The sequence below is a fragment of the Nannospalax galili genome, unplaced genomic scaffold (assembly GCF_000622305.1).
Source record: "Nannospalax galili isolate Female #2095 unplaced genomic scaffold, S.galili_v1.0 scaffold18, whole genome shotgun sequence".
Classification (NCBI taxonomy): Eukaryota; Metazoa; Chordata; class Mammalia; order Rodentia; family Spalacidae; genus Nannospalax; species Nannospalax galili.
In genome coordinates, this window is record NW_008346548.1 from 9,911,429 (window position 1) to 9,921,585 (window position 10,157).

Sequence of the window (10,157 nt, forward strand, 5' to 3'; positions counted from 1 at the left end):
AATGCTGTTGTAATGAAATGCTTCTTCTAATTATGTGGTTATTAAATAAATAATTAAAAAAACAACAACAAAGCAAACTGTGAGCATCAGTAAGTTGTGAGCCAATTTTAAAGACTCTGATAGACATGCAGTTAGAACCTCAGAAGGGCACAGTAAGTAGGGAAAGGATAGGTGAGGTGATAGAAAAATACTTTGAAGAAATAAAAAAAATTCCAAATTTAATATCATTTTCCTTCTGGAGTGTTTAAGAACACCAGCAGAAGAAACATAAAAACTACATCAAAACAGATTATAATCATATTTCTCAAGGCCAGTGATAATCAGAAAATATTAAATGCATAAGAGACCAAAGACTAGAGAGCTTTGAGCCCAAAAGTAGTGTTTGGGAAGTGGCAGTGGAGGCAACAACCTTAGGAGGAAACTTCATAGGGAAAGAGGAAGTGCAGAACTCCTTTGGAGAAGAGTGAACATAGGCAACCCTTGATTGTGACTGAGCCTCCAGAAGGTGCAGCGGAAAAGGCTTCCAGAGCTGGAGAGATTGCAGAGACAAGGTCAGATTAAAGGACACATAGACATGTAAGGATAGGGATGGTCTATAAAGGGGATCTCCTGTGTCCTGTGTGAGCAGGATTAATAGGTATAGTGTCATTATTCCCTCAGTCTCCAAGATTGATTGGCTGTGGTCGTTGTGGTTGGGGGAAGGTATGCTTTCCAGCAAGCAGGCACTTGTTCCCACTCTAGCTGGTAAAATGTGGGCCCTGGGAAAGGGTGGAATTACCACATGAGCTCTGTCCCTACAGCTGGTTTTCCTGAACTACCCCTTCCCATGTTTTCACATTAACTTTTTCTCCTGATTTTTTGTTTCTGTGCTATTTACTACTTGAATTTTTTTTTTTTTTTTTTTCTTTTTGAGACAGGGTCTCCATGTAGTCACAGCTGGTCTGGAACTCACTATGTAGGCCAGACTGGCCTGGAACTCACAGAGATCCGCCTGCCTCTGCCTCCCAAGTGCTGGGATCAAAGGTGTGCGCCACCACACCCTGCTACTTGAATTGTTTTTATAGTATAATTACAAGAGTCATTACATTTACTTTTCATTGCAAATATTTGTTAAGTTTTAACTCAGATGCATTTTTCTGGCTCTTATGCTACATCCTGGTTTTTTTAGGTGCCTATTGTGGAGACTTCCATTCCCCCCAGCAAAAAGAATTACCTACCAAAAGGAAGTTTCCTAAAGAATCTAGATATCATACTTGAATAGAATTTTATTTTTATTTTTAATCTTGCTTGCTTTTATGAACTTGCTCTAACCATACTTTTCATTATGTGGTTTTTGCCTTCATATCCTAATACTGTGATCACTTGAGATCCAATTATATAGCAATGTTACTTGTCTCTTAAGTGTATTTTGCTGGGGTCCTTATTACCTCTCTTCTCTGGATGAGCTGATATCTTTCTGATTGAATGGAATTAGCAAGTTATGCCTTGAAGAAAGCATTCAATTCAAGATTGAGAGTAAGGGGATAGACTAAGTAACACCTGGCAGCAATTAAACAGGAAAGCCTGCTTCTTGCTTATGTACATCATCCACCCTCTGTATTCACGCAAAATTGCTCTAATAATCAGCTTTCACAACCTCTTTATTCTTAAGTTTATAAAAGCTATTATATTACCATACATTTGATTAAAAGCACTGTGGGGTCGGGAAGTCTTCAGGTTATTTGGACCATATGGCCATAATCAAAACCTGCCACTTCCTTGCTGCCTCTTAATTTAATTATAAGAAAATCTTCAGGAAAAAGATAAATATCATGTACAATGTAAGTGTTATAAGCCCAAATCTATAAAATTCTATTCAATATCTCATTTGGTACCCAGTTTAACTTCAAACGAGTGATGATGATTTGAAGTTTTAGGATATTTATGACTGTGTATATTTTTCATTAATTAAACTCTATTTCCCATGGCTATGATGTTTTTAAGTCTGTGTTCTGTTAGTAGAAGCAGTAAATGAGCAATATGTATGCATTACTTGTTACCAGGAAGCAGAATTCTCCTGGTATTCCTTCCTCCAAATTGTATTAATCATATTCAGATTATATAAGAATATTATAAAGTTAGCTCAGTTCATGTCACAAATTATTCTCAATGTAGCATTTATGTGCCTGTTCGGGGTCTTAAGTCTGTTTTCCTTGCTGTGTTTGTTCTGCATACTCACAGTTTTGTTGACTTTTAATTTCCTTCAAGCGGAGAAGACATTTGAAAATCAAACATTTAACTGTCTACACTCTGCTAAGTTTTTTTTTTTTTTCTGGAAAAAAACCAACTGCATTAATTGTTTAGGTCTGTTCTCTCTGTGAAGTAATTTCAAAGCAATGTTGAATTAGAGAGAAATATGAAGTAATATGTTGGCTACCTGTCTCATGGCTTGTATGAGTTACCTGTGTCACTTGGCTTCCACAAACATGAAGATAATTGTAGTTCAATGTTAACAAAAGTACAGCATCCCAACAATGTGTAGAAAGGGTTTCATTATAGTGCTTTATTGTATACTTATAGTATATATATTTACTTAGTGTTAAGTCTCTTTCTGGTTACCATATGTACTAGTTTTATTTTGTGGCTATGAAAAATACCATGTCCAAAAGCAATTGAGGAGATTTGTTTGGCTTACACTTCCAGATCGCAGTTCATCTTTGAGGGAAGTCAGGGCAGGATCTTACACAGGAGCTTTAAGCAAAAATGGTAGAGGAGCACTGCTTACTGACTCACTCTGTGAAAGACACTTTGCTATCTTATAGCCCAGGGCCATCTGCCCAAGGAATGGCGCTACCCTCAGTGAACTGGGCTTTCCTACGTCAGTTAACAATCCAAACCATCTCTCACAGATGAGCACACAGGCCAGTCTGATCTAGACAGTCCCTCAGTTGAGACTCCCTTCTCACATGACTATAGGCTGTGTCAAGTTGACAGTTGAAACTAACTGCAGCACCTTGTTTGTATACATATTTTTATTTTTATATTCTTTTGCCCTTCTACCCATATGACTGTTTATTGACACACATTTCAAAATAACCAATAATATTTGGACTTTAAAGGAAAAAACTACCCGATCTACATTATCTTCTGAAGTTCTGAACCATGATTTCAATTTTTCTTAATTTTTAAAAAATTTTCTGTGTGTGTGTGTGTGTGTGTGATGGGGGATATTGTATTAACTTTTCCTGGGGAGATGCAAACAGAAGTCCATTTACCCCAGATGGGCACAAAATTCCAATTTGGTGCATTTATTGGGCTTTCTTACAGTTGAGGGGTTGCTTACAGGAGCATGGGTACCCCCCCCCCCGCAATATCCACATCCCTGCAAAGTCTCACCAATTTCATGGAAGCTATATCATGGAGTCTCAGGGTTATTTTGGTGTTTTTTTTTTGTTGTTGTTGTTGTTGTTTTGTCTTTTTGAGACAGGGTCTCCTTGTAGCCTTCTACTTCCTACAGTCTGGCATCTCCAAGATCACTTGCAGGTGTGGTAAGGGAGGGAGTAATAGTTGAAATCCTTCCCTAGGCTGTGTCAGTAGCTCCATTACCTTTATCAAAAACCTGGTTACCACTGTATTGCTCTGCTCTAGTTGCCTGGGATATGGGACAAAGTCCAAGAATGGCATCTGGTTATGAGAGAGGAAAAGCTGCCCTCCAGCACTCCAACCCTTTCCTCAGGCTCTTACGTTCTTTCTTCCTACTGCTTCTGCAAGGTTCCTGAGCCTTGGAAGGGGTGGTATGTCTATGATTTAGGGGCATTCGTCAGCCATGCCTTCACAACAGTCAGTTGTTTCAGCAGTCCCATAAGCAATGAGTTTTTTCATCAGCAACCACCACCCACTGTAAGAACTTCTCTGCAACCAGTGAAGACAGCAGCAGTGTTCTAGGGGCATAAGCACAAATGTTTAGAAGGTAATATGTCAGGCTCATCACATCCACCCAGTAGCGAAGTAGCATTTGTTTCCCCACTGGGGATCATGACCTCCCTAACCACAGGTCTTTGCCTTCCTTGGCTTATAGTACCAGATAGAAATTTCATCCTGTGGTGTGGGCCTTAAAATCCAATCAGAAGTTACTAGTTGTACCCCTAATCAATCCCTGGTATTATTGTACTAGCTGACACTACTTGTCTGGCACTTCCATAGTGTAACATATAGAATCCACAGCTGAGTAGGGCTGTTGGCAATAATGCCCCCCAGCAGCCTGCACAACACATTCCAGCACTATGAAAGCTGGCCAGCAGGGAGGTTTCACATTCAGCTCAGTGTCAACTTTTTGCTCCGTGTCCTGCAAACAAAAGCATTCAGTGTCCTTAGCAGTAGGGTCTTCTCCTTTAATTCTGGTATGTACCCAACAGTAGTGGCAATCGCCTTTATCATTGGGGGGGAGGGGTTTCAGGGTCCTCTCTGGCCAACAGCTCATCAGAAGTAAACCCCATCCCTCCCCGGCACTGGGATTATCCTTGTGATTTGGGGGCATGTCCTTTTCACCCATCTAGGATACCTTAAAAAAAAAACAGAAAAACAAATACTCACTGTTGTTCAAATTGTTCCTTTAGCTACTTTTCCAAATCTGCAAGATACTCCCATTAGCATTAAAATATTCACACAATGAAACCTTTTAAAAGAGGGTGAGAAGAATCTCCAGAGGTCTGCTACAGTCCATTCCAAGTCATTTGATCTCAGGAGTCAACAAGTAACAAATAGTAAAGTAAAATGTTAGCTAGGTCCAATACAGCCTAAAAGCATTTTATACTAATATCAGTTGTTGTCTTAAAAGAGCAATGTCAGATATAGTGGTGTAGATGGGAGTGTCAGAGATAAAACTGGGGTCATAAATGAAGAGACCACCACTCAAGATATCTTGATAAGACAAACTTTACTTCTGCACAAAAAGCATAGCCCCCCAAAACCGAAGAGCAAGCACACTGAGCAGAAAATTTGATAGATTCTTATCCTAAAGCTAGAGTATTATGCATTGGCTGGGGTCTGACCTCTTTGGAAGTTACCTAGTTTTTAAAAATATTTTATTTTTTAATTTTTTTATGTGTATGCGTGTATTGCCTGCATGTATGTAAGTGCACCCATGTTATGCGATGCCCGTGGAGGACAGAAGCGGCTGTCGGATCCCCTGGAAGTGGAGTTATGGACAGTTGTTGTGGGTGCTGGGATTTGAACCCGGGTCTTCTGCAAGAACAACCAGTGTTCTTAACCATGGAGCCATCTCTCCAGCCCCAGGAAGTTACCTAGTTTTAAAAGAATTCTCATAGAAGTGAAGGAAAGGAGGAAGGGTTAGTTGCTCCTTGTCATCAAGTTCCAGTAATTCAGCAGGGCCTTTGCATAAACAAAAGTGTGGAGGAGATGACAAAATAGCATATTAAAGGTTACATCCCTGTGATCATTCTTTTGATAAGATTTACCAGTACTTGGGCGGCAAAGGCAGGCAGATCTTTTTGAGTTCCAGGCCAGCCTGGTCTACATACATAGTGAGTTCAAGGTCAGCCAAGGATATATAGTAAGATCCTGTCTCAAAAAATAATAATAATAATAAATGGGAGGGGGGCCACAGAACTGGAGAGATGGCTCAGCAACTAAGAGCACTGGCTGCTCTTGCAGAGTACCCAGGTTTGATTCCCAGCACCCCCATGGCGCCTAACAACCATCCGCAACTCCAGTTCCAGGGGAATCTAACACCATCTTCTGACCTCATGGGCACTGCACAACATGGGTGCACTTACACACATGCAGGCAATATACTCATACACATAAAAATAAATATTTTTTAAAAGTTGAATTCCTTGTAATTATTTCCCTTAAATCCCCCTCTTTATTATACCATTGGACAATGTGTCTTCAAATTTTAGCAACATTTCTTTGCTTTCTTTTCTGTTGTCTCTAATAAGAACAGGTTGTTGTTATGATAAGCAGCCAGGTATTGTTTAGTCAAGACTGTTTCTGTAAGTCTTTGGACTAAGCCTTGAACAGGTGTTTATGCAACACTCTGCTACAATCATGACTTTATTATAATCAAGGATGTTAAAACCAAGGTAATTATTCCCTACTGTCCTAGTTTGTTTCTCTATTGCTGTGACAAAATACTCTGACCAATACCAACTTGGGGAGAAAAGGGTTTATTTTATCTTACATCTCCCAGGTCACAGTTCATCAGGGAGCCCAAGGTAGGAACTCAGGGCAAGAATCTGGAGGCAGGAGCTGGAGCACAGGCCGTGGAGGAATGCTACTTACTGGCTTGCTTTCTCCCCTGGCCCTTGCTCAGCTTGCTTTCTTATGCAACATTGGCCCAGCTGCCCAGGGGTGGCACCACCCACAGTGGACTGGGCCCTTCCACATCACTCAACAATCAAGAAGATGCCCCATGGACATGGCCACAGGCCAGTCCAATGAAAACAATTCCTCAATTGAGGCTCCCTCAACCCAGGTGTGTCAAGTTGACACTAAAGCTATCCAGCACACCTACCATTTACAAAACCATCTCATTACATTAGTAAAGGAGTTACCTATTTCTGAATTTTCTGCTAGTTCATTAGCAAGGGCATTGAGATGTTGGAGAGTCCCTAGTTATGGTCCCTGCTAGAGCTGTTAGAGATGAAGGGACAACATTGTCCTCCCAGCCTTACACAGACTTTACCTTTTCACTCAAAATCATATCTAATGCCAACGTATTCTCCCAAGCCATTTTGTTGCTGGAGCTAAGTTGTTCAGTTATTCCTTTGATAGCATCCCAGGTGTAATTTTAAAAACCTTTGTTGATTGTAATAGACATAGTTACTCCAATCTACATTTTTATCATGATCCATGCTACCAATATAGGTCTGACTCAAAACCACGAATGAATCCTGCATCCGGAGCACTGAGCCCTCTCCCCCAGCCCAATGGAACTGCCAACACCACTAAAAATCTGGTGGTGACTGCAGAGATGTGCTGCTACTGCTTTGATGTACTCTACTGTCACCTCTATGGCTTCCCACAGCCACGACTTCCTAGATTCACCAATGACCCCTATCCACTTTTTGTGACCTGGAAGACAGGGCGGGACAAGCGGCTTTGTGGCTGCATTGGGACGTTCTCAGCCATGAATCTTCATTCAGGACTCAGGGAATATACGTTAACCAGTGCACTTAAGGACAGCCGATTTCCCCCCTTGACCCGAGAGGAGCTGCCCAAACTTTTCTGCTCTGTCTCCCTCCTTACTAACTTTGAAGATGCCAGTGATTACCTGGACTGGGAGGTAGGGGTGCATGGGATTCGTATTGAATTCATCAATGAAAAAGGTGTCAAGCGCACAGCCACATACTTACCTGAGGTGGCTAAGGAACAAGACTGGGATCAGATACAGACAATAGACTCCTTGCTCAGAAAAGGTGGCTTCAAGGCTCCAATTACCAGTGAATTCAGAAAATCGATCAAACTCACCAGAGCAAAGCCAAAGTGCTATGAATTCTGTTCTGATGACCCTGTGATATGGCATATTCATCTGGGGATTGAGACCTACCTATAGCCAAGGATCCATTAATCTGCTTCATCAGAATTTGACCCAGAATTAGGTATCTATGCCCCTTTTAGTTATAACTTGTTTGTTGCTCTTCTACAAATTGAGGTTGCATTTTTGTCAAATTTATCTCATTTTTAACCTGAACATAGATACGCAGTTTACACTGGGTTTTGGTGCAGTCATCTTCCAATCTGCCACCCATGTAATTTGACCTTGAAATTTCTCATCCAGATGTGGGTAGCAGATTGCTTACAAGCAGCCCATTATAAGCACATGTAGCATTTTGAGGTGGGATGTGCTGAGATACAGTCTCAGGGTGAACTGTAGTTGTGCTTTTTCATCTTGTTCATTTGTAATAACAGCATCGTTTTCTTGTGCCGTCTTTCATTTTCTGTAAGTAAGATTGCTCTTGGTCTTTCATTTTATTCTTTCAAACTGTGGGGTAAGCTTTTGGTTTTCTCTGCTGAGCAGACTTCACACTGAGATGCTTGGGGTTCCTAATACCTTTGCTTATTTCCTCATACAGGTATCGAAGTGAGAAGGTGACAATCAGTTACGCAGAGTATATTGCTTCTCGACAGCACTGTTTCCAGAATGGCACTCTTCATGCCCCGCCCCTCTACAATCATTACTCCTGACACACGGCTGCATGACCAGTCCCACCCCCCTGTTGCTGCCAATGGCTATGACATCATTGGAGCAGATGCCTCCTCTTCCTGGTCCAGTTACTTCTATTACTGCACCATTTTATGATGCTAGCTTCCGTTGCCAAGTCTGCCTCCTGCTGACTGAGGGGTGGGGGTTACACTGAATGCAACAGAACTTGAGGGGCCCAAGCCTTATATCAGCCTTTCCTCAATCTGGGGTTCCTTTGGATTGAGGCTCCTCCATGACCAGGGAGAAAGACTGGGTTCAAAAGACCCTTGTCTGGTGATTTCCCACATGTGTTGGGTACACACTGAAGGCTTGGATTGATCATGGAGGCTTCCTTCCCCAACCCCCACAGCCTTCCCAGGTCAAGTAGGTGTACTCCCCTGGCAGTCTGGGCAACGGAGACCAACATGAACCATTTTTAGGTTGTTTTAAATTCCTTTTTTAAAACTTCCAGTTTATTGTGTACCAAGAGTTGATCACAACCTCCATGCTTCATAAGCAAACACCATATTAGGGTTGAATGTGGGCACCATGAGTCCTTCAAGGCTCCTGGACAAGAGACCCACACCAAAATCAGAAGCCCTGTGGATGGCATTGCAGATCCCGTTGCACAGTAAGCCATGAAGGTTTTAATGCTTGCCCCACTTGGCAGGATTTCCTGGTTCTGCATCGAGTCTCCTGGTTTTGGAACAGAGCTCTGTGATATAGCCTGCTGAGGAATGGAGTAGAGATGCCCATGGAGGTCCTGATGTCATCACCATGAGCAGATGTGAAAGGAGAGGCCTCTTCCACACCACCTGGCTAACCTCAACCCTCTTCTGGTAGCAGTGCCTATGTGGCTGGATCTTGGTTCTCAGAAGCACGGATGTGTAAACAGGCAGTTAAGAGTTGAGTTGGGCTTTAGGACACATTGCATCCAGAGTCTCCGAGCTCATTTTCTTCACAGGCACATATCCTGAGGGACCTGTAGTAGAGGAATTCCTTTTTTTTGATTTGCCTGTAGAAGTGGGAACACTTGATAGTTCAGTCCTCAATTAGACTTTAGAACAAAGCTGTGTAATAAAAAGAGGTGAATCTTTATCTTGCCTACCATTCTGGGAATCTTCACCCCACCAGGGCACATGTTCAAATTGCTCACATTGCTCATTTAAACTCTGTTGTGACATTCCTTTCCTGTCATTACTCATTTCTGAATAGCTGTCAGCAAATCCTCCCTTGCCTATCCTTCACTTGCTTAGTGGCAAAATTTACAGTACTAGGGAACTTGGAGATGGTCTGAAAGCTGTGTGCCAAAGGCACTGCTAAGGTAGTTCACAGGAAGGAGGTGGTCAGCTGGAAGAACGGATCCTGAGGATGATATACTGATTTCCAGCAACATGCATAGAAAACTAAGGTGGATCGGGTGTCAACCCAGTGAACACGATTGGATTTCTTTTTCAGAGTTGATGTGATGGTGTGGCTTTCCAAAAAGAGAAAAATATTCAAAAGATTTTTTGAGTTTCCTCTGCCAGGAATGGAGAGGGAGAAGTGGGGACACTTCCGTGTGCTACTCTAGGTGTCACCCTCTCAAGTTCCTGGGCAGTTGGGGGTTTGTGTTACTGGTGAGTGAGGACCTGGGATTGATGAGGGAGGTGCCAGTGATGGGAGTGCCCAGGGTTCACCCCCCTCACTGCCAGGTTGGGTTCCTTCGTGTACAGGAATGTGAAAGGGTCTCATGTAATCCTGCCGCTGAAGGTAGTGAAGGTCATGTTAGAGGCAGGTATGACAGCAGGTGCTCTCAGGTGCCATGGATTGATGTCAGGGTGATCAGCTCTGGACTGAGCCACCCACCTCCAATTTGTACAACAGTATTGATACATAGGGCTACACTCATCACTGTTCAAGTATTCTATGTTAAAAGTTGTGTTTAATTTCTAAAGATTTAAAAAACAAAAAGCAAAAAAAAAAAAAATGG

The 10,157-nt window shown here is 42.1% G+C and overlaps 1 protein-coding gene and 1 pseudogene across 2 annotated transcripts in view; both read left to right on the plus strand.

Moving 5' to 3' along the window:
* The window catches only part of Slc49a4 (solute carrier family 49 member 4), a 145,050-nt gene that overhangs the window by 20,375 nt on the left and 114,518 nt on the right, over window positions 1–10,157 (plus strand). The window lies entirely within an intron of this gene.
* LOC103741981 lies at window positions 6,887–8,860 on the plus strand (annotated as a pseudogene). The gene is made up of 2 exons (XR_001872682.2): window positions 6,887–7,485; window positions 8,076–8,860. The product of XR_001872682.2 is annotated as an AMMECR1-like protein pseudogene (transcript).